Source organism: Arvicola amphibius, chromosome 1, assembly GCF_903992535.2.
Source record: "Arvicola amphibius chromosome 1, mArvAmp1.2, whole genome shotgun sequence".
NCBI lineage: Eukaryota > Metazoa > Chordata > Mammalia > Rodentia > Cricetidae > Arvicola > Arvicola amphibius.
Window position 1 is genome coordinate 119,521,419 of NC_052047.1, and position 21,229 is coordinate 119,542,647.

General features: G+C 46.4%; 1 protein-coding gene across 2 annotated transcripts in view; it reads left to right on the top strand.

Annotated features, from left to right (window-relative positions):
• Xylt1 (xylosyltransferase 1) overlaps nt 1-21,229 on the top strand; it is a 307,805-nt gene that overhangs the window by 210,707 nt on the left and 75,869 nt on the right. The gene's annotated exons all lie outside the window — the stretch shown is intronic.

A 21,229-nucleotide genomic window follows, 5' to 3' on the forward strand; every position in this document is an offset into this window, starting at 1 on the left:
GGGTCCTTATCCAACTGTTAAACAGTTAATGACTGTTTCCAACTTGAGGTCCCACAGAAAACCTACCATTTGGGTTGGAGAGATGGCTCAGTGGCTAAGAGCATGAACTGTTCTTCCAAGGAATTGAGTTCAATTCCAGCACTCATGTTGAGTGGCTCACAACCAACTATAACTTCAAGGATTCGGTGTCTCTGGCCTCCATGGGCATTAGTACTCACACACACACATACAAGTACATGCATGCATGTACTCACACACATACGTATAAAAATACAAATAAAATACTAAAATATATTTTTAAAGGAACCAACCATTTTTATCTCTCTAAATTATCTTGAACATTTCCCCTCGATGAATCACATATCCATCCTTCAAATTGCCCAAATCAGATCTCCCAAATCCTTTGTGCAGTTTCTTCTCCCTCAGATTCACAAGGCCACTGTTAAGCCCAACTCTGAGATGTCTTTTCTCTCTGTTTCTTCTAATCCAGTGGCTCTGGAAAACATTTCCATCTCTCTTTTACAGTGCTATAACCATTCTCAAACTTATCCTGCCTCCATTTCTAATCTACTGAAAACTCCTCTACTGTAAACCCAGCTATGATAGTGTTCCCTGAGCCTCAGATCCCTGCCTGGGTCTAAGCAGACTTTGCTAAACAGTCACTGCACTGTTCTCTGCTGAGCAGGATCTGGACTGAGCTTTTCTGAGTTAGTGGGGTTGGCAAGCAATATGAGAGCCGTGCAGCCTCTTGGAATCCTATGTCTTTTGTCTTGCTTCTCCATGCCTCTGTCAGAGAACTCCCATCCACCGTCCCAAGCCCTAGATAAGCCAGAGTGGAATCACCATGCACCCCTTCCTGAATGAGGTTCTCTCTACCTGGATTGTCTCTGCTCACAGGTTTGCCCCTGGTGAGCCCCCACGACATTCAGATGTCATCTTTTTGTGCAGTTGCAAGAAGGCCTTTTCCCTCTAAACCCCTCTTTTCCTTCATCTAGGTCTGCATTTCACCCGGTGTCTTGTTGCATGGAGGTTGTTGGTCCTCATGCCTCCCCACTCGTTTCTCAAGCTACTGTTGCGGGAACCGGGACAGGATTATATGTCTTTGCACATGCCCAGTGCCTACCACAGCTCTACTCTGAAGTACTATTTGTATTAAGTAAGAAATAAATGACACCCAGGTCATGCTGACTGCTTAGCTTATGCCAGACATCAAAGCCAAGCTCTCCACAGGCATCATTATAATCCCCCCCACAGCTTTTCTAGGTAGACATGGCTTCTTTCCATTCTGAAGACTTAAAATATTAAAGCTTTGAGAATGAAGTCTTCAGCTCCAGGTCACATAGGAATAGACCCAGACATGAATAAAAGAATGTCCCTCAAAAAGATACATGCATCTGGAGACAGTTTTAAATTGTCACAACTGAGGAAAGGGTGCTGTGGGGACATAATCCAGAAATCCTGGCAGGCATCTTATAAAGCACTGGACACTTCATCCCCAGTGTGGAGAGCCCACAGTGCCATGGAACCAAAGGCTGGACTCCAGCCTTTGCAAGTAACTATGACCTTGAACTCTTCCCTGTGCACGTGTGAGCCATTAGACTCCTTGCTAGAATTTTCATTGGTTCCTGCTGCCAAGCATTACACACTATTCCTATACAACCAGGACATTTTGTCTGTTTATGCAAGACCAGGCAAGACACTAGCAACACTCAGTCTTCCATACAGGATTCTAAACCTTGGATCACACCATTAAACAGTCCGAACCTTACAGATGATTGGTCTCAACGCAAGCCGTGTTCCCAATCTGTCCATCCTCAAGAGCTGACACCTAAGCCCATGAACTTATGCAGATACCCAACAGTTGAAATGCATGCCTGCAGATTGTTTTGTTTTGTGCAGCTGTTCCTAGGAGCTAGGTAAATAAGTAATTCAGGTAAACCCCAAGAACTCAGGATCTGAATCAACTTAAGCTACGTGAAGTCAGCAGAGGGTTAAGAGAGCCTAATCCATTTTCATCAAGAAAGTTTGAACTTTGGTCCTAGTGAGCGACTTAGCCAAGATATCACATTGTTCATTATTCACGGGGCATTGTAACTTAGCGCAGTCTCCGAGTAATCTTTTTAAGCCTGCCAAAAGAACCGGTGTTAATTGCTTACACTGGAACATATTTGCTGCTGGAAATGTCACACCGTAATTATATCCCATTTCGCTGTCTGACAAGTAATATACTAAAAGAAAATTGGCTTTCTTATTTTCTCCTGCCTCTTCTTGTGATGTGTAAAAAACCATTCCCGGAAGCCTTCAGGCAGCACGCAGGTCGCAAGCTGCTGGACTTGTCACCAAGTTTGTCAGCAAACTTTTTGGGCTGGCTGAGGGTGTTGCAGACAGGTGGCCGAGCTCTGTGGGCCCTGTGCCCCTGGCAGCCACAGAACTCCCTCATGGAGGAACCTGTGCTGAGGCCGGGTATCTGCTTGCACATGCTTGCAACTCCCAGTACATTTTTAGTGAAGCACCCACATCTTCTTTGATGCTAGGCCCTGCAAATTATGGAATTAGTCCTGCAAAAGAGGAACAAGGCTGGGAATGATGTAGGGATGTACCCACAGAGGCAATAAGAGGCAAGAAGTCAGTGATATTTAAGGAGATAGGAGAATTTGAGGTACACAAACATACATATACATGTGTGGATACATTATATAGGTACATATTTCTTCATTCAAGCTAATATGCATTACTACATATATGTATATGTGTATATGTACATTTGTATGCACAGTTTTCCTAGAGGGGTTGGTTCCAACTCCTCCATAGATACCAAGGATGCTTAAGCTCCTTATATAAAATGATGTCACATTTACATTATACCTATGGACATCCTATATACTTCAGAGCATCGCTACATTATTTTTAATTTAGTGTAATATATATGCTATGTAAGCAATCATTAGACTATTGTTCAGGGAATGCTAGCAAGAAAAACTGTTTAGTGCGGGCACTGTATTTCAATGGCTGGTTGGATACGGAGAAGACCAACTGTCTATGTGCTATGCATATGTTCATATGTGTATATGTTCTCTCTCTCTCTCTCTCTCTCTCTCTCTCTCTCTCTCTCTCTCTCTGTGTGTGTGTGTGTGTGTGTGTGTGTGTGTATGTGTGTGTTATAAGAATCGTTGATCACGGCATGAGGTCGTGCAGGGCACAATGTCTAATCCGAGGGTCCTTCTTGAAAGCTAACACTCTACCTATAAGTCTGAGCTTCTTGTATTCCAAGGGCTCCTAGCGAAGGCCAAGGGAGCCATCCTCAGCCCACCACCTGTCCTGAAAGTCAGATGAGTTGGAGCACGTCAGCACTCACTCCTTGAGAGGTACCTGTCTCTGTGTTCTCTCCACATCCTGCTAAGGAGGAACATCATGAAGTGTGCACAGGAGGCGTCTGCATCCAAGTCTGAAAGGTATGCCATCTCCTGGCACTTCTGTTTTATTGGCAAAAGCACAGCCTCTTGTCCAGACACAACTGCAAAGCATGCTGGGAAGTAGGTTGCAAAGTAAGCAGAGGAAAAGGCAGAAGTAGCACTCAGCGAGAGCCCCAGCAACTCTGCTTGGCCGCTCTGGTCAGGCTCCATTCTTTCCCAGTATGCACATTTGCAACTGAGCCCAAATCCCTGGGTCCTCGTGAAGCATGTTGATCATATGGCTTTATTCTGACAGAAAGGTCACCTTCCCGGTGCTGAGAACACTTCTCCAGGAAGCTTTTCTCTGAGAATGTGGCTGCGTACCTGACAGGGATATGGGGCAGAGGGGGAGGCAAGGTTAGTAATTTAGTTGTCACTGGCTGACAGGTTAGTCTTAGAATATGTTCCCTGCAATTCAAGGCTTTCGAGAGAGAGACGGAGAGAGGCACTTAACAAATGTCAGCCCTTTTTGTAAACTGCCACAGCTGCCTCATGCTGACCCTTACGCGGCTGAGGAGTTGTCTGCAGGCTTCCATCAGCACCTCATCCCACTCACTCTGGCGTTCGCCTTTCCTTAATGTATTCACTTTTTCAGTTTTCATACAAATACATGTTGTATGTTGAGCATATTTCTCCAATATCCCCTCCCCTCCTCCCTGTCTCCCTTGCCCTCCCACTATTCCCCTTTGCACCTACGCAGTTCCATGACTATGTTCTCTGTTCTCATTAGACAGACAGACAGACAGACAGACATGATCTCTCTTCTATCAATTTAGGAACCACAGACGACAGACGGCATGTGCTATCTATCCTTCTAAAGGATGCCTTCATTTGCTTGGCAGGCTTTTCTCCAATGGCATCCATTTTTTCTGCAGACACAAATCTCAGTGTGTTTCCTGATGCACTCCTCTATTTTGGGGCGCCAATGTTGGCGCCAGAACTTTGCAATAGTGGATAGCTTGTGGTCACAAACAGTAATGCACAAGTCTCTGTGCAATACGTGGAGTTGTGGGTCCTCCCAGTACACGCACGGGAATGGTCCAGCAGGATCACATGGTAGATCCGTGTTTATTGGTTCGATGAGGTTCCATACTGATTTCCATGGCCTCTGGACAAGTTTATATTCCCGTCAGCAGTAGAGAAGAGTTTCTTTTGTTCACATCCTCGCCACCCTTTGTTGTTTGTTTTCCTAACGACTGCCGTTCCTACCAGGCCCTGGTGCCCTTGATATGCACCAACAGGATCATGTAAGGAGAGCAACCACCATGGTCACTAGGAAGTGTTATCACTACAATCCGGACTTGAACACAGGAGCCTGTAGTTTTTCTTATCTCCCACAAGGACTCCGTTAAGGGACACATTGTTTCCTGTTGGGTTCTCAGTCTCAACCCTTGATGTGCTGACCAGCTGAGCCCTTGCTGTTGGGGTCATGGCATCATGGCAGTCAACAGCCCAGTAGCACCTAACTTTATCTCGTATGCGCCAGTCTGATTCCCTCAGTTCTGACAACTACGAATTTCTCTAGACCTCATCAGTGTCCCTGGGGTAGAGAGGGATTTATTAGAATTTTATTATTAGAATTTATTAGAATGACTTACAAGCTACAGTCCAACAGTGGCTAGTGGTGAACGGGAAGTCCAAGAACCTAGCTGCCTAGTCCCACATCTCAACTGGAATACATGTGCTGACATGGCAAGAGCAAGCAGGGGAAGAATGGAGCCTTCCTTCTCCTGTTGTCCTTATATGGGCTTATAGCAGACAGTGTGGGCCAAATTAAAGGTGTGCTTCTAGCCTCAAGGTCTACATTAGAGATGTCTTCTTGCCTCAAGATCCGGATCACAAGTGTGCCCTCCATTTGTGGATTAGAATTCATTCCAGACACAGTCAGGTTAACAACCAAGAATAGTCATCACGCTCTCTACAGAGTGAGTTCCAGAACAGCCAGGGCTACATAGAGAAACCCTGTCTCAAAACCAAACAAACAAATAAAAAAAATGTGCACACTTGTACCTGCCATGGTGCATTGTGGGAATCCTCAGACAATTTGCAGACATTGATGTTTTTTCTCTCTCTCCAACTAGTGAGATCAGGGTATCCATGGGGCTCATATTGTCAGGCTTGGTGGCCCTACTGAGACATCTCACTGGCACCAGACCTGGCTTTTTGATGTGAATTCTGGAGAACAGACTCAGGTCCTCATGCAGCACTTGACTGAGTGAGGTCGCCCCAGCCCCTGGACTGTCCCTTACTCACTGAAGGCAGGCTAGCATAGGCGCTGTGGAGTGAGCCCAGCCTGGACTGTAATCCCAGCCTTGTCACTAGCTATGCGTTTTCGATGATGCTTACCCTCTCTGTCTCTTTCTTCCCTCTTTGGTAGAATTCGGATAGGGACAGCACTTGTGTCCTGTGTTTGAGTGGGGATGAAGTGAGGAGAATACAGCCAACCGGCTAACCCACACCACACTTGGCAACTCGTCTGACTTATAGCGCAGCACATGTGTAGCAACAGCTTATCAAAAATACTAGATGGCATGGGGAGGTGCCCTAGCTGTAAAGTTCTTGCCACACAAACATAAGGACCTGAGTTTGGATCCTCAGCACCCACACAAACAACCTGACATAGTAGCACACACCACACCACTGGGATGGAGGAGGAAGGAGGATCCCTGAAACTCACTGGCCAGCCAGCCTAGCCAAACCCATGGCCTCCATGCTCAATGGAAGCCCTTAGCTTAAAAGTTAAGGTAGAGAGCAGTTGAGGAAGATACCTGATAAGGGCCCTTGCACAGATGTGCACACACCCCCATATAGATACCCACATTAACAAGTGCATATAACACACACACACACACACACACACACACACACACTCGCCTAGGCCCTGATGACAGCTTGCTCCACTTTCAGTTGTGCTCGTATTTTTTTTTAAATGGCAGTTTCAACAAATTCTGCCCAGTGATGCATTGTTTAACCAAATGTCATCTCTCTGCCTTTCTCATTTAAGTATCATCTGTTAGGTTTACACATTGATACACCCATGAAATTAACATTACACGTGTTTCCTCGTGGAGCTGACTAGATTTAATTTAATTGAAGCTGTTGTCGCTGCTGATAGCCTCCAGACGCCGCAGAAGCGTGCAGGTTGTCTCCTCTTAACCCATCCTGTCTCAAGATCAAAGGCTTGGTTTTCTCCAAGTGGTCCTTGCCTCTGTTTAGAAAGTGCCTTCTCTTCAGAAAAATCCTTTGTGGGTTTTTCTTTATTTAGAAAAGGGCGGAAGGCTTTGGTTCAGCTTCCAAGCCAAGGGTGAAAAGTTCCTCTTTGCTCTTCTGGGCTGGCTAGTAGAATGGAACAAGAACTCTCAAGGCAGTGGCCGGCTGCCAGAAGAGGCCCTGGTGGCTGCAAGATGAGACACGACCTCATGCAGCCGTGTACTAAGAGACTCTCTGGGAGAGGGCCCTGCAGGCTGGTCCACTGCCTGACTTTCCAGTCTGTTATCTGGTAACAGCCCTTGGTAGTTGTTCCTTAAAGAAGTTGCGCTGTCCCTCCACCCAACCCCGCCCCACCCTCACATTTGTGTTAGTTGCTTTTCTTGCTGCTGGCACCAAATACCTGACAGAAGAGACATAAGGTAGAGAGGATTTATTTGGGTTCACAGTTAGAGGACACCATTCATTGTGTTGGGAAGGCACAGCAGCTGGGCACCTCCATAAATAGCCATGGGGCTGGAGGTAGTGATGCCATGTATCAATATGAGCCAGCAAGCAGAAGCCCTGGACAGGAAGCAAAATGGACAGAATCTTTAAGTTCTGCACCCGGCCTGCCTTCCCCCTTCTAGTTAAGCTGAGTAATACAAAGGATCCACAACCTTTCCAAATTGCACCACCAAACACATGAGCCTGTGGGGGACATGTCACAGTCAAACACAAACAAAGACGTAGCAAACTTATGACATAAATGAATGGATTTCTGCTGCCATATGCTTGAAGGTCCCTAAGATAACCTTTCGCAGTAACCTCTGACTGTATTCAGCCTTCTGGCTTCCCCCCACCACCTCCCAACAGTGCATCCTCATCAGTCCCAGGAAGGATTGTGTCAACCTGGGTGTTAAATGCAGACAGGAAATGTAAATGAACTGAGTGTACAGACGTGGCCTACACTTGGAGCACAACACATCCCACATATCTGAGGGCTGTGCATCCAGCAGAAGCTTGGGTGTGGTCTGGGTATGATCTCAGAAGGCAGGATGAGGATCCCTGGTGAGATCTGCACGTGAATATATTTGAAAGCAGTAGTATACAAATCTCATTCTTTCCAAGTACAGCCAAGGCACTGGGGCTACTGGCTTTGAAGCCAATCCTGAAAGAACCAAATGGCCATTAACTATTTCCTCAAGATGTTTTGATTATTCTACTGCAAAACTGCCCACAATACAGGACATTCCCAAAGTAAAACCAAGTCCAAGCCAAAGTCACATACACACACACACACACACACACACACACACACACACACACACACCTTGCCTCCTGTATCTCTTCTCACCCTCATTTTTCTTTAAACTAAAACCATCTGTACCTTATTCTCTTCAGCAATGCCTTCTTTAATGTAGAATGGAGGCATACGTGTGTTTGTGCATGTTCATGTGGCTGTGTGTGCACCTGTGTGTACATGTATGTGTGCACATGCACATGCCTATAGGGCAAAGGACAACCTTGAGTGGCATGTCATTTTTCAGGCACCTTTTTGTTTGAGGCCTCGCCTCTCATTGGCCTAGACCATCACCAAATAGACTAGACTACCTGGCCCTTTGAGCTTCTAGGAATTGGCCTTTCCCCTGCTTCCCACCACACCGTTGTCACCAGGATCACTTCACTGGACTTTGTCCTTGGGTTCTGGGACTCTGATCCAGGTCTTTGTGTTCAAAGCCTAGTGATACCTTCTTTACCTCCCCACTCTTCCTGCCTCAGGTCTTAGCTTCACTGTGGCTCCCTTGGAAAGGTCTAGAAACTTCCCCAGCACCATTACTTTCTCCCCCAACAGCCTGTCCTCCACAGCTGCACCGGATTCTAAGCTTCTTAGACACAAAGTCTGTATGAGTTTACTCGCTGGTGCGTCCTGGCACCCCGCAGGGGAGCTGCTTGCAGTTCCTGCTCTGTGAATATTGCCAAGTGGATAGGCAGAGAGAGGGGCCTATATTCATCTATGTGGAAGAGACACAGAGAATATACTGCTAAGGACAGGAGACATATTGCAAATTGGATTGTGTAGAAGTATGTTGCATATATGCTTACATATATGATCTGTGTATAGAACTATTTCAAATATGTTCAACGATTAGAATACACCAGGATATTGATTTTTCTCTTTCTTCTTTTAATTTTTTCCATTTATTTGTATGTGCATAAGCTAGAGTGTCATGATGAATGGATGCACGTGTGTGGTACCTTCTCAGCTTGGGGCAGGTAGATTCCAGGAATTAAATTCAAGATTATCAAACTTGACAGCAAGTGCCTTTACTTACTGAGCCATCTCCCCGGATCCTTTCTTACTTTCTTAATATTGTCCTATATGCTTGAATTTTCGGCAGTCCGAACTTTCCACATAGATAGAGAAATCAAAGAAATAACCGAAAGCACCCAAGAAGATGAAGTTCTTGGAGTTGAAAAAAATAAGTTTCCCCCTTGTCTTTATCCCAGGGCCTCAGCATCCCTAGTGCAGAGTTTGTGGTCTTTGCATTCAAGCTCCACCCAAGGGTCACCAGGACAGAGAGTGGATCCTGGGATATCCCACTACCATGAACCTTCTCAAGTACATGTTTCAATATCCATTCCTTCCTGCAGCAGTAATTTATCCAGTATACCCCTGGTGTCCCCAACATTGCCAATCCCACATCCTGGGGATCCAGTGATGGGAAAAGCAAGCAAAAGGGAAAAAAAAATACCTATTGCATTTGGGTTGACTTCTGCGCTCCTCACTGTTGAAGTAAAGCTAACAGATTAGTGGTTCAGTCCTCATAGAGGACCCTGATGCTGAGGTTCCCTTGGCACTCTTGTCTTGGGAGGCAGGTGGAAGAAAGTTCTAGAATCAGGCTGCCTGGATTGAAAATCCATCTCTTTGGTGGTCAGCAAATGCTCACTCCCTCTGTGCCTCAGTTTCCCCCTTTATACAGCAGACATGCTGGCTTCACGTGCAAGTGTTGGCAGGGTTCACATGTGGTGCTGTGTGGGGACCAGCACAAAGAGAAGGAAACTTAAAGACTCCTGTCTGAATTGGGCACTGTGACAGCATTAATATGACAAACGGTTGCCGATGCAGGGGAAATGTCCCTTCTTAAAGAGCTGAAAACTGAGCACCTGCAGCACATATTCATGGTTTATGATCAGGAGGCAGCGTTAATGGCCCATAATGTGATTACTATAAGGATTTTTATTAGGAAAATTCCAACCAATTTGGCATTAATTAATGTACTGTTAACTTTCGAGTGTTACTCACTGAGTCCTTGGAGAGTTGGAGAAAATAAACCTGTTGTCAGAACCCTTACCCTGAGAAGTAAATAAGAGTTGTTTGCTCCTCAAAAGGCCCTGAGGTAATAAAAACAGATGAGTCACTGCCGGTTTCAGGCCCTATTTATTGAGCCTGTGAGTCCCTTCTAGAGAGGAGAGACGGGACAGAGAAGAAAATGTCAAGCAACTCATGACTCCAGAAAAAACTTGGAAGGAAGCTGCCTCATGTCTGCTCCCCACTTTGTGCCGTGAATTCACTTGGGAATGGCAGAACGGGACCTGCCCACAATCCATTCCCCACTGTGGGAAATGATCCTGTGGTAGCAGCTGTCCCAACACAGTCCTTATAATGGTACCCAACTCTGCAAATACTGGTCCTCCTGTCTGGCCATCCCCATGCAATGCAGTGTTTCTAGTTGGCCTCTGTGAATCAGCCACATGGGCCTACCTCTCATCTACCATGCTGAGATGCGCTATGTGATATTGGCCCACACCGTTCCTTCTGTATGGAGACTCTCTTCCTTCAGTCTTGTCCAGTGACCTCATCACTCATTCTGTGGACTGCAGCCCAAAGGACATACCCATACCTCCTTAAGTAGCAATCAGATTAGTGGAGCTGCTATAGCAAGAGAACATGAGCCCAATCCCTTCAAGGAGAGAAATACATTGTCCCAATATGTGGAAACTACAAATCCAAGGTCAGGGTCCCAACATGGTCTAAGTTCTGGCTAGTACCCTCTTCTTGAATTGCAGATAGCTACCTTCCTTGTCTTAGAGGGAGTAGGCTTTCTGGTATCTACTCTTCATAAGGACACTAATCCATCGACCCAGGACTCCACCCTTGTGACCTCCTTTAACCAGTTCTCCCTTATTTGAGTGCACAGCTCCAGCATCATGACATAGCAGGCTTTGTGACACAGTGGACTCCGGCATCTGAACTGCAGCACAGTGATTCCTGTTGATGGCGTCTTTGATAAAGACCCTACTCCCTGGGCATTGAGAACCCAAAGAGAGGTTTCATGGTGCTAAATTCTTTGGGAACTCCTTTGAAAAGAGGGACAGAAAGAGTGTGGTGGAGACAAAGTTGGAGCAGGACAGAGATGAGATGCTCTCTCTTGCAAGGTTATTTATAGTAAGAGTCATGATGACCACCATTGCATATTCTACCTTGATGATCTTGTAGCTGTTCATGTGTTTATCATCTCTTCTTCCTGGAGAGCTTGCCTCTCAGGAGCAAAGCCTTCTGTGATGGACGATACTCCTCTACCTCATCCAGGGCAGCATCCCCCTGGTCCAGCCTAGTCTTCCTTTGTCCCCTAGGCAGCCTTGGAAAATATGAGTATTAGGAGTCTGTTTGGGAGACTAGTCATGTTGAATGCCCTGTGATGTGTGGGCAGCCCCATCTACCCTAGCCCTTGCAGGGAAGCAGTCAGTGATTGCAAGGAGGAAGGAAGCTTTGCCATGTCCTGGAGCTACCAGCTTCTTTCTTTTTCTTCCTGGTACGTATGAGTGTGGTGTGTGACATACATACTTATCTCCTCTCTCTCTCTCTCTCTCTCTCTCTCTCTCTCTCTCTCTCTCTCTCTCTCTCTCTCTCTCTCTGTGTGTGTGTGTGTGTGTGTGTGTGTGTGTGTGTGTGTGTGTGTGTATGAACTGGCAATTCACCTGAGATGGTTTTTTCTCAGTCACTTTCCACCTTTACCTTTTGAGACAGGGTCTCTCATTGATTTGACTAAACTGGCCAGTGACCTTTAGGACCCTCCTGTCTCCAGCTCAAGCACAAGCTGCCACACCCTACTTTTTGTATGGGTGCTGGGGATCTGAACTCAGATTCTCAGGCTTGCAATACAGATACCTTACCAATTGCACCATTTCCCCCACCCCAGTTTTTTGTTTTTGGTTTTTTTTCCTTTGAGAGTTTGTCTCACATCGCCTCTCGTTCACCGGATAGCCAATTTTGGCTGTGTTTTTTTATTTTTTGGACATGATGTAGTGTGGGTGTTTTAGGCTTAACAATGAGATCTGAATCCCAGTTCCACAGTGATTAGTAGGCCAGATCGGCGACTTGCTCTGGGTCTGTTTCCTTATCTAGGAAATGAGGATAATCAGTTCCATCCTTCCACCACGCAATGTGGAAAAGAGACGTAAAACCACACAGCCAGGCAGGCACAGAGCATCACGTTATCTTTATTATAATGTCCCTTTCATCCTTGGTGCCTGGAAAAGGCCACACCAGCAAGGTAGACCAGAACCCATGGGCTGCAGCCTAGCTTTTTCACAGATGATGTGTAGCTGGCCAAGCGACTGGGACCCGATGAATTGCAGAGAAATGTACCATACGCCATCAATATCCATCCCACCAGTTTCCATTTATTGAGCCGTACATCATTAGAATATCCCTGGGCTCTCTACAATAAAATCAATAAGACGGCGCAGCCACGGGCTGTGGTTTAATAACTCCAGACTTGAATAGGGGGAAAGAAAATCAGTGAGCAGGAAAATGTCCTGAGTGCTTGGTCAGAGAGTAGAGGGAGACGTTTTTTTAAAGAGTGGGAAAGAATTAAGGGTGAGCCAGCCTTAGACTCCATATCTAGAGCAGGGGGCTGTGAGGACCTAGGGTTCATCTGGGAAGGAAAGATGTGGTTGCTTAAATGTGTAGAGGGGTGGAAAACATAGTTACCAGGAAGTCTGAGCAGGTATTGCCACTTGAGGACTTCTAAGGAAGGATGGATCCAAGCACCCAACGTCATCTCAGGCTTCATGAAGGGTCTCTTGCTTGAGACCTAGCTGACTTCATAGTTGTGCAACCCCCAGCTAATGTGTTTACACCAAGTGGGATGCTACAGCCTCCCCAGACAGTATCATCTTACCAGACTTCTGTCTTATATATGGTCCATCCTACATCCAAGCTTAACATGTGACTAAACTGAATTTAGAAAGCGTTGGGGCGTGGCACATGGAAGTATTTTTTGCTTTGGTCTGTTTTTCCGTGGTGCTGAGAAAGGAACCCAGAGTCTTGCACATGCTAGAAAAGCCCTGCCTGCCCCTTGGCTGTATCCAAGCATGGTTTTCTGGGTCTTATTTGCTTGTTGTTGGCCTGAGATACCCATATGGATCTGATGTGCTGGTGGGGCTAAGGATCCCAGGCCTGTACCAGTGGTTTTCAAATATTACCCTGTGTCACCATCACCCTCGGAGCGGACTTATCACTGCTCAAATTTTGTTCCACACCTCAGTTTCTGACTCAGGAGCATGAATCAGGACTGGCATTTGCATTTTGCACAGATTTTTCCCATTTCTGGTGTTGCTGCTATTCAAAGGCTACCTTTTAAAAAGAGTTATGAATTATGACTTCTCAACTAGAGAAGATTTTTGCCTCTGTAAATCCATCAACGCTGGTTAATGAGCATTTGGTCATCCTGGGCAGGTACTGCTAGCATCTGGTTGATAGGGCCAGAAATGCCTATGACAGTCCCCACATCAAAGAGCTACCTGTACTCAATTAACAGCAGAGCCAAGCATGAGAGGCTCACCCAGAGAAGGTGGTTGGAAGGTGCTGGAGAATGGGCATCTGGGCTGCAGGTGAGCTTAGCACTAAGCTGCAGTGAGAGCAAGCTCTTGGACTCTCCTTCACCATAGCCTGACGACGGTGATGCCTATTTGCATTCAAGGGAGACTGTATCCTGACCTCTTGTCCATCTGTTGGCTCTGTGACCATGAGCAAATCCCACCTCAGAAACCCCAGGAAACCCGGAGTGAGCAGGGTTCCCTGAGCCAGGGAAAGCAAATATTATCTAGACCTTTGAAATTCCTCTGGGGCATCCAGGGCTGCCTGGCATCACCCGCTCTCCTGTGTTTAACACGCTCAGCACATCCCGTCTGGGAAGGAAGCTGGCAGAACTCAAGTTCTTCTCATCCCTGTGCGTCCTGCACGGCTGCATGCCTCTCAACCACCCCCTGCCCCGCTTTGTTTTTGCTGTATTAGGTTCCCCTTTATTTTTCCTTACCTGGACTTTATTCTGAAAGTCATCTTGCCCCATGGTCATTCGTGGGACCCTTGCTTTCAGCTGAAGAAGTAGGGGCCGCACAGAGGAATGGGGATCAGGATGGCTGAGTGCTCACACCTGTAACAGAACGCTAAGTACACGTGGGATCTTCCATTGGAGACACACTGTGGCCTCACGCAGAGCTGGTTGGGGACAAAAGAGTATGATGCTGTTGATGTCCAGTCTGCATACCGTGTGACAATGGCATCGAAGTTGTCCCCATTATACCTTTTAGTCCACTCAGTCTCACTTCTAGAAGAGTGTTTTTGACAGGTAAAAAAGTAAATAAACTAAGGCACAAACGTGTGTTCACCTGCTGATGAACAGTGGACGCAGGCTGCAGACCTAGGATATACACCTGTGAAGGATGGTGTTTAGAATACAGGATAGGTTCCTCAGAAAATTAGTTTTGATTTAGTTGCCAAGAGTACAGACGACCCACACCTGGGTGTATGCACCCTAAGAACGAAAGTAGTGACTCAAACATATTTCATACCCATGCTTATACCCAAGGCATTCACAGCAGCCAGAATGGTGGAAGCCACTAGTGTCTCCATTAACAGATGGATGGATAAGCACCCAGTGGTATGTTCATGCAAAGAAATATTATTTTGCATTGAGAGGGAAGGAAGTTCTGATATTTGCTACAACATGTACAAAGACCATTTTACTCCCTGAATAATGATACTCATGAAAGGACATATATAGCACGAGTTCCCTCATTAAATTCCTAGAGTACCTGAATTCGGAGAAATAGAAAATGGAATGTTGACTGGCAGTCAGTGAGGAGGGGAAATGGGGATCTCTGTATGTCACACTCTTGCAAAATACAAAGTGTGCTGGAGATGGATGGTGGGGTGAGGGTTATATACAGCCAGGTGAAGGGACTGATGTCTCCTTGCTATGCTCTGCATTGAAAATGGCAGAGGTAGTTACTTGGTGGGTGTCTTGGGGCCAGACAGATGAAAGTTTCATGTCTCCTAGAGAGTCGAAGTTATAGGCAGTCATAAGCCACCCGGGATGGATGCTGGGAATGGAACTCGGGTCATCCGCACAAAACAGTATGCACTCTTAACCTCAGAGCCACTTCTTCAGCCCCAAAGAGTGGCCATTTCCAAGGTATATGTCTTTTAACACAATTTAAATGCAAAAATAAATGGGGGAATGCTCACTGGGGGTGTGATAGGAAGAGAAAGAATAAAACAGAAAGGCCGAGATGGTTTTTCCAGAACAGAACCATTTCTCCCCATTTCTCGGGAGACTGGAGTGCCTGACACTCACTGGGCTAAAGAAGACCCAGTTGCAACTTTCGTGTTGGGACTGCCTTTGGGCACTAGCTGGCTCCTCCGAGATGCTTTGGTGCTCCAGAGCAAAGGTCTTCAGCCTCACCCAAAGCCTCTCAGAATGAGTCCAGCCTCCAGCCAGTCAGCTGGGTGAGCAGAGCCAGCCACGTGCAGTGGCTCAGGCTGAGCCTCCCACTTGTACCTCTAGGGGTACATGCATGGATGAAGCTGTCTGCCTACATTCATCAGTCCCCAAACATCCAGCGAGCATTCACCACCAAGCTCAGCTCTGTACCAGGCCCACAGGCCAGGACTGCATCCTACAAAAGAATGAAGCACAGGGCCTCCCTGACAGCTCTCAGGAAAGCCAACTCGGGGGAGTTCCATTCAGCTTCATGATTGCCTTAGAATCCTAAAGTATTCTGAATTTTCCACGAATTTTGAGAACTTTCATTTCCCTCGCTGGTAAAATAAAATAAGGGTTCTGGAGCCTGGCAGACCCAAGTGTTTTTCTTGAGTCTGGTACTTACTAGAGAGGGTAAATCTCACTCAGCAGGAGGGGGCTGTCATGACACATGACACTTGCCTCAATAGATCCTGAGATCATTAAATAGTAAATTGCAACGGGAGGCTGAAAAAGATGGCTCGGTCAATGAAGTATTTGTTGCTCAAGTAGGAGGACCTGAGTTCAATTCCCAGAGCCCACGGTGCTGGGAAGGTGGAGACAGAAGGATCCCTGGGGCTTCCTAGTTGGTCAGCTTGGCTGAAACACTGAGCTCCAGGTTCAGACAGAAATCCTGTTGAAAAAAATAAAGTTTAGGGAGATCAAAGAACACACCTGACATTGATCTTGAGTCTCCACATGCAGAGCCCACACATGCGTGCACATCCCATACTGCACACAGGCACACAACTGTATAGAAGCTGGTAATGTAACTCAGTGGTAGAGTGCTTGCCTCCTGTGTATAGTGCCTAGTGTTCCCTTCCTGGCATTAAAAAATACTTTTCCCAAGGGGAAAAATCATCCCCTCTCTTGATGCTGAAAAAGAGCCTGCGAGTCCAGTGCTTCTCCTGATACACCTATCCCTTCCTGCATGGTGCTGTTGCTGGCATGTAACTGCCACTCATCTCTGAAGACAAGGAGGACAGAGGACAGCCTGCACATCCATCCCACTTTGTCAGTGGTGATCAGAGAAGTTAGGTGTCTTCCAGAATCTCTGCTGTGAGAAGCTGGACCCTACACCCAGTCCCATTCACTCCCCACACTCTGTTAAGCTAGCTGTGCCCCAGCTCAGAGCCTCTGACCCAAGCCCATTTGTATGCAACCTCATTTCCACTTCTCTTCAGCCCAAAGAACCCAGCAAGCCAGAAAATGACACTCTCCCACACCAAGAGGCACTTTGAGAATATTAACAGAACCAACCCCCACAGAGGGCCTTGCTGGTGGGGGCTAGTCCAGCCCAGGAGCTCCTTCCCGTGCATGTTACTTGTGCTTGGGCCAGATGGAAACATTCCAGCTGTGGGTGTTTACTTGTGGGCAGGGGGTCTGCTCGGACCTGAGCATGTTGCTAGGAGCCAGGGCAGCCTCAGACCGGAACCTCTCAGGGGAGGGCTGACTGGTTAAATTTAACTTGCTTGATTCTGACCATTGTGGGCCAAGGGCTGAGTAGAAAAGATCCAATTATGCTTTGATTTGCAGACCATTTGCCTCAGGCTTGGCCCTGTGCTCAGCACTGAGCATACACACACATGAGAGAAATCCAAGACATCTATACCTATGTCTATAACTGTCTGTAATTCGTATCTCTCTGTATTTATAGCTATATCCATTTTCCAGCGGAGAACACTAAGACTTGTAGAGATCACCTAAGACCACCTAAAGTCTCAAGCTCAGGATGACCAGAAGCCACACTCTAAAATCCTTGCATAGAACTCATTGGTTAAAAGCACATACTGTTCTCGCAAGGGACCTGAGTTTGGTTCCCGGTACCATGTTTGTAGCTCACAAGCTTCCAACTCCCACACTAAGTGATCCACTGCCCTTCTCTGGTTTCCATGGGCACTGCTCTCACATTTGCAAACCCACACACAGACACCCAGCTATTCACATAATTAAAAATTTAAAACTCTTTGTAACCCTAGCATCTGTCTCCATTTCCAGATTAAAGTCCTACACGGCCCCGCAATCCCAAGCATCCCCTGCATCAGGACATGGACACATATCCCTGCCTAGGGGCTAGGGGACCACATCAAGTGTTGTTCCCTAGACATTGTCCATCTTGGGATTTCTGCTGTTCATTTGTTAGTCTTTTGTTGTTTCTTTTCTTTTCTTTTTTTTTTTTTTTGAGACAGGCTGTCTTATTAGCATGGAACTCCCCAAGTAGACTAGGTTGGCCAAAGGTACAGCCTCAGGCATCCTTCCTTTTCCATCTCCCTAGCACTGGGATTGCAAGTGTGCAGCACCTCGGGGCTTGAACTCAGGACTTATCTGTGCAAGGCAAGCATCTCCCCAGCCTGCAAAGATGTGTTGAAAACAAGTGTTTTCACTTGGTAGTTGGTTGGCTCCACAAATGCAGATCCCCCAGGTACAGAGCAAAGCTTCCTGTTTCTTTTCTTATGCACACACCGATGAAAACATTTGGTTTATAGTTTAGGCATACTAATGAGTTCCTAACAGCTGATAACTGAATAGGGCGATCGCCGTAACACACTGTAGGAGTCGTTATTAAAACCTCCTAAGTTGTTTCCTTAGGAAAAAAAAAGTGTTGCCACTTTTCTGAACAGAGGGGAACATAACGGAAGCTACAGAAAGTGGCATGGAGGACAAGCTGGCACCCGTGGGCCTCTTTCTCTCCCCACCCTGGAGGACACTAAATGGTTGTCAAGTCCACAGGATAGAGTCCTACTGAATTGTTGTAGGAGGCTTAGCATGGCCCAACCTGTTAGCGGAGGAGCGGCGTGCCCCTCCTCAGTCTTCCTCCTGCACCTCAGACACACACTTGATATTCTCCCCCATCAGTGTGGCTCTTAACATTCATCTGGAGTCAGCTTCTCCGGCTGCCTCTAATCACTCTGATTTTTCCACTTATTTTCTATTTTATGCCGCAGGAATCTGATTACGTTGTTAAATCCGTGCCTCTTTCTTAGGAGCTGGACAGAGTGTGAGTTTTCGCCTTTCCGAATCCGCTGTCTGAAAAGACCCACATGATTCTAGCCACACAGCATTATCTGTCCAACAAATGGAAGCCACCTGACATGATTCTGCTAGTAGATGCCCCCTTCATACGATGGGGACGGTTTGATGAGCAGCGTGACAGTGTTAGGGCTCCTGGATCACAGGCTCCGTCCTTAGCTCAGTTTGCTTGCTTGCTCCCCTCCCTTCCTTCCCTCTTTCCCTCCCTACTTCCCTTCCCTCCCTGCCTGCCTTCCTTCTTTCCTTCCTTTCTCTCTTCCTCCCCTCTTCCTCCCTCCTTCCTTCTTCTCTTCCTCCCTTCTCCTTTCCTCCTTTCCTGCCTCCGCTCCTCTCTCCCTCCCTCCCTCCCTCCCTTTCTGTGCTATGGGTGGAACCCGGTACCTTGAGCATGCTAGGCTGGAACTCTACCATCGAGCTATAAACCCAACTCTTGATTTTTGAGACACACCCTTATTATGTATTCCAGGCTGGCGTCAAACTGGTGGCTCTCCTGCTTCAAGCTCCTGAGTGCCAGGACTATAGGTGTGTACAGCCACACCCAGCCGCTCCATCTCCCAGAGTTACAGCTTCCTTGTGCACTGAGGCCAACTGGCTGATCCTAGAAAGGCTTTAAGACACAATAGCCATTTCGCTGGCCTGAGGTTTCCAGACACTCCCTTCCCTTCTCCAGAACTAAAGCACCCACAACTCCTTGTCTCTGTTTTGAATATGGCTTGCTCTCCAAAACTCTAAAGAGGAGTTAGTTACAAAACGATTTTTGGTTGGTTGGTTTGTTTTTTTGTATGGGGTTTTTCATTTTTGTTTTTTATCAGCATCGAAGCCTAAGTCCCTTTAAAGAACAATGCAGGGTCACTGTATCAGGCCTGGTCACTGACTGATGCCACTCTTTGGCACTGGGCATATGGACACAGCAGGATGGCATTGAACTTGGCTGTTCAGATTCTACTCCCACCTCTGTCTTCACTCTGTGGCCTGGGAAACATGCCAAACACTCTGGGCCTCAAAGGACATTAATGCATTCTTAACCAAGACCAAATATCAAAGGACCTCGAGCCCCTTCTCAGTACTGGTATGTGGAAGGCCCTGAGGAAACATAAGGGCCTCTGAACCACCACAGCTTCCACTCTTCCTCATAATTCACTTATTAATTCATTCACGAATTCAGCAACTATAGCAAGAGACCCTCTGACTAGATACCAAAATGAGTGTTGAAGGAACAAATGGCATTTGGTATGCTAGTCTGTCAGGTGGGGAGCTGAATGGCATTCTGAGTTAAATGAATGTGTGGAGTAAGTGGGGGTGAGGAGGTAGATGGAATGGATTTCTCAATAGGTTAGTAGATGGAATGGATGTGTGTATGTATGAAATGGGTAGGTGAGTGGGTGGATAGATGGATGGATGGATGGATAGATGGACGGACAGACGGAGTCAGTAGATGGATGGATGGGTAGATGAATGGTGGAAACAGATATAGATATAGATATAGATATAGATATAGATATAGATATAGATATAGATATAGATATATATCTTTGTTGGTCATTTAGAGTCAATCTCTCATCAAATGCAGAAATTCTTTTGAAACACCTGTGAAAGCCTTTAGCGCCCTGCCTTCTTACCTGCAATAGCTTACGAGGTATTTAATTAACAAGCACCACTGTCAACCCTCTTTTCCAAGGTCTCAATGTGATTGTGTAGTCTACGTTAGTGGTTGAGGGCATGGTCTTTACGACCTGTCTTTGCATCTCAGCTTAACTAATTAATGCTGCGTGACCTTGAACAAATCCCTTGGCCTCTCTAAGCTGTGGGTTTTCCTCTGAAGAATGGCAGTAATAACAGCCTTGTAGGTTGTCAGGAAGATTAATGAAATAATGAGATCAAGCCCAGACCACTGCTCCAAACAGGTATTGTTATTGGACAGAGCTGGTATGTACCCGCTTGAAGTTTTTATTCTTCGCAAGGCACCTGCTGTGTGTTGGGTTTTACCTGAGTATCATGTGTCTGATGGTAAATGAGTTGGATAAAGCCCCTCATCTCTCCGACCTTATGCTCTAGCAGAATGCTCAGATAATAAACAAACAAACACATAAACAACTTCAGATGGTGTTAAATGATGTGCAGAAAATTGGAACAGGTGAAGGGAGAGATAGAGAGTGAAGATAATCTTTTATTGGACTTGTGCTGGTGACAAGAAGATGTGACCATGCTAAACCCAAGGGGGAGGGTATCCAGGGACCAAAATTCACTGTCAAATTGCACCAAGATCCAGGAGCTTGTGCAGGTAAAAAGTAAGAAAGGGAGGGGCGAGCTGGCTGGGCAGGCACTCAGAACTGAGGTCAGAGGATTTGCTGTGTGGAGCTATGAAAGCTACACAGTGTGGTTTTGACATTACTCTTGTTGGTAAGGGGGTTTGGTTTGGTGGTTTTTGCCAATCGTAAGAAAAGAGGAGTGATTTAAGATATATATGTTTCTCTGTGTAACCTTGTAGTAGAAGGAGCGGGGGCCCCTTGTTTGTCCCGGCCACCCTGCTTGCTTACACCAGAAATAATCACACAGAAACTGTATTCATTTAAACACTGCCTGGCCAGTTATCTCTAGCCTGTTATTGGCTAATTATAATATATATATATATATATATATATATATAATATATAATATAATCTCACATATTAGTTTAGCCCATCTCCATTAATGTGTATCACCACTTGACTGTGGCTTACTGGCATGAGTCTAACCAGCATCCGTCTCCGG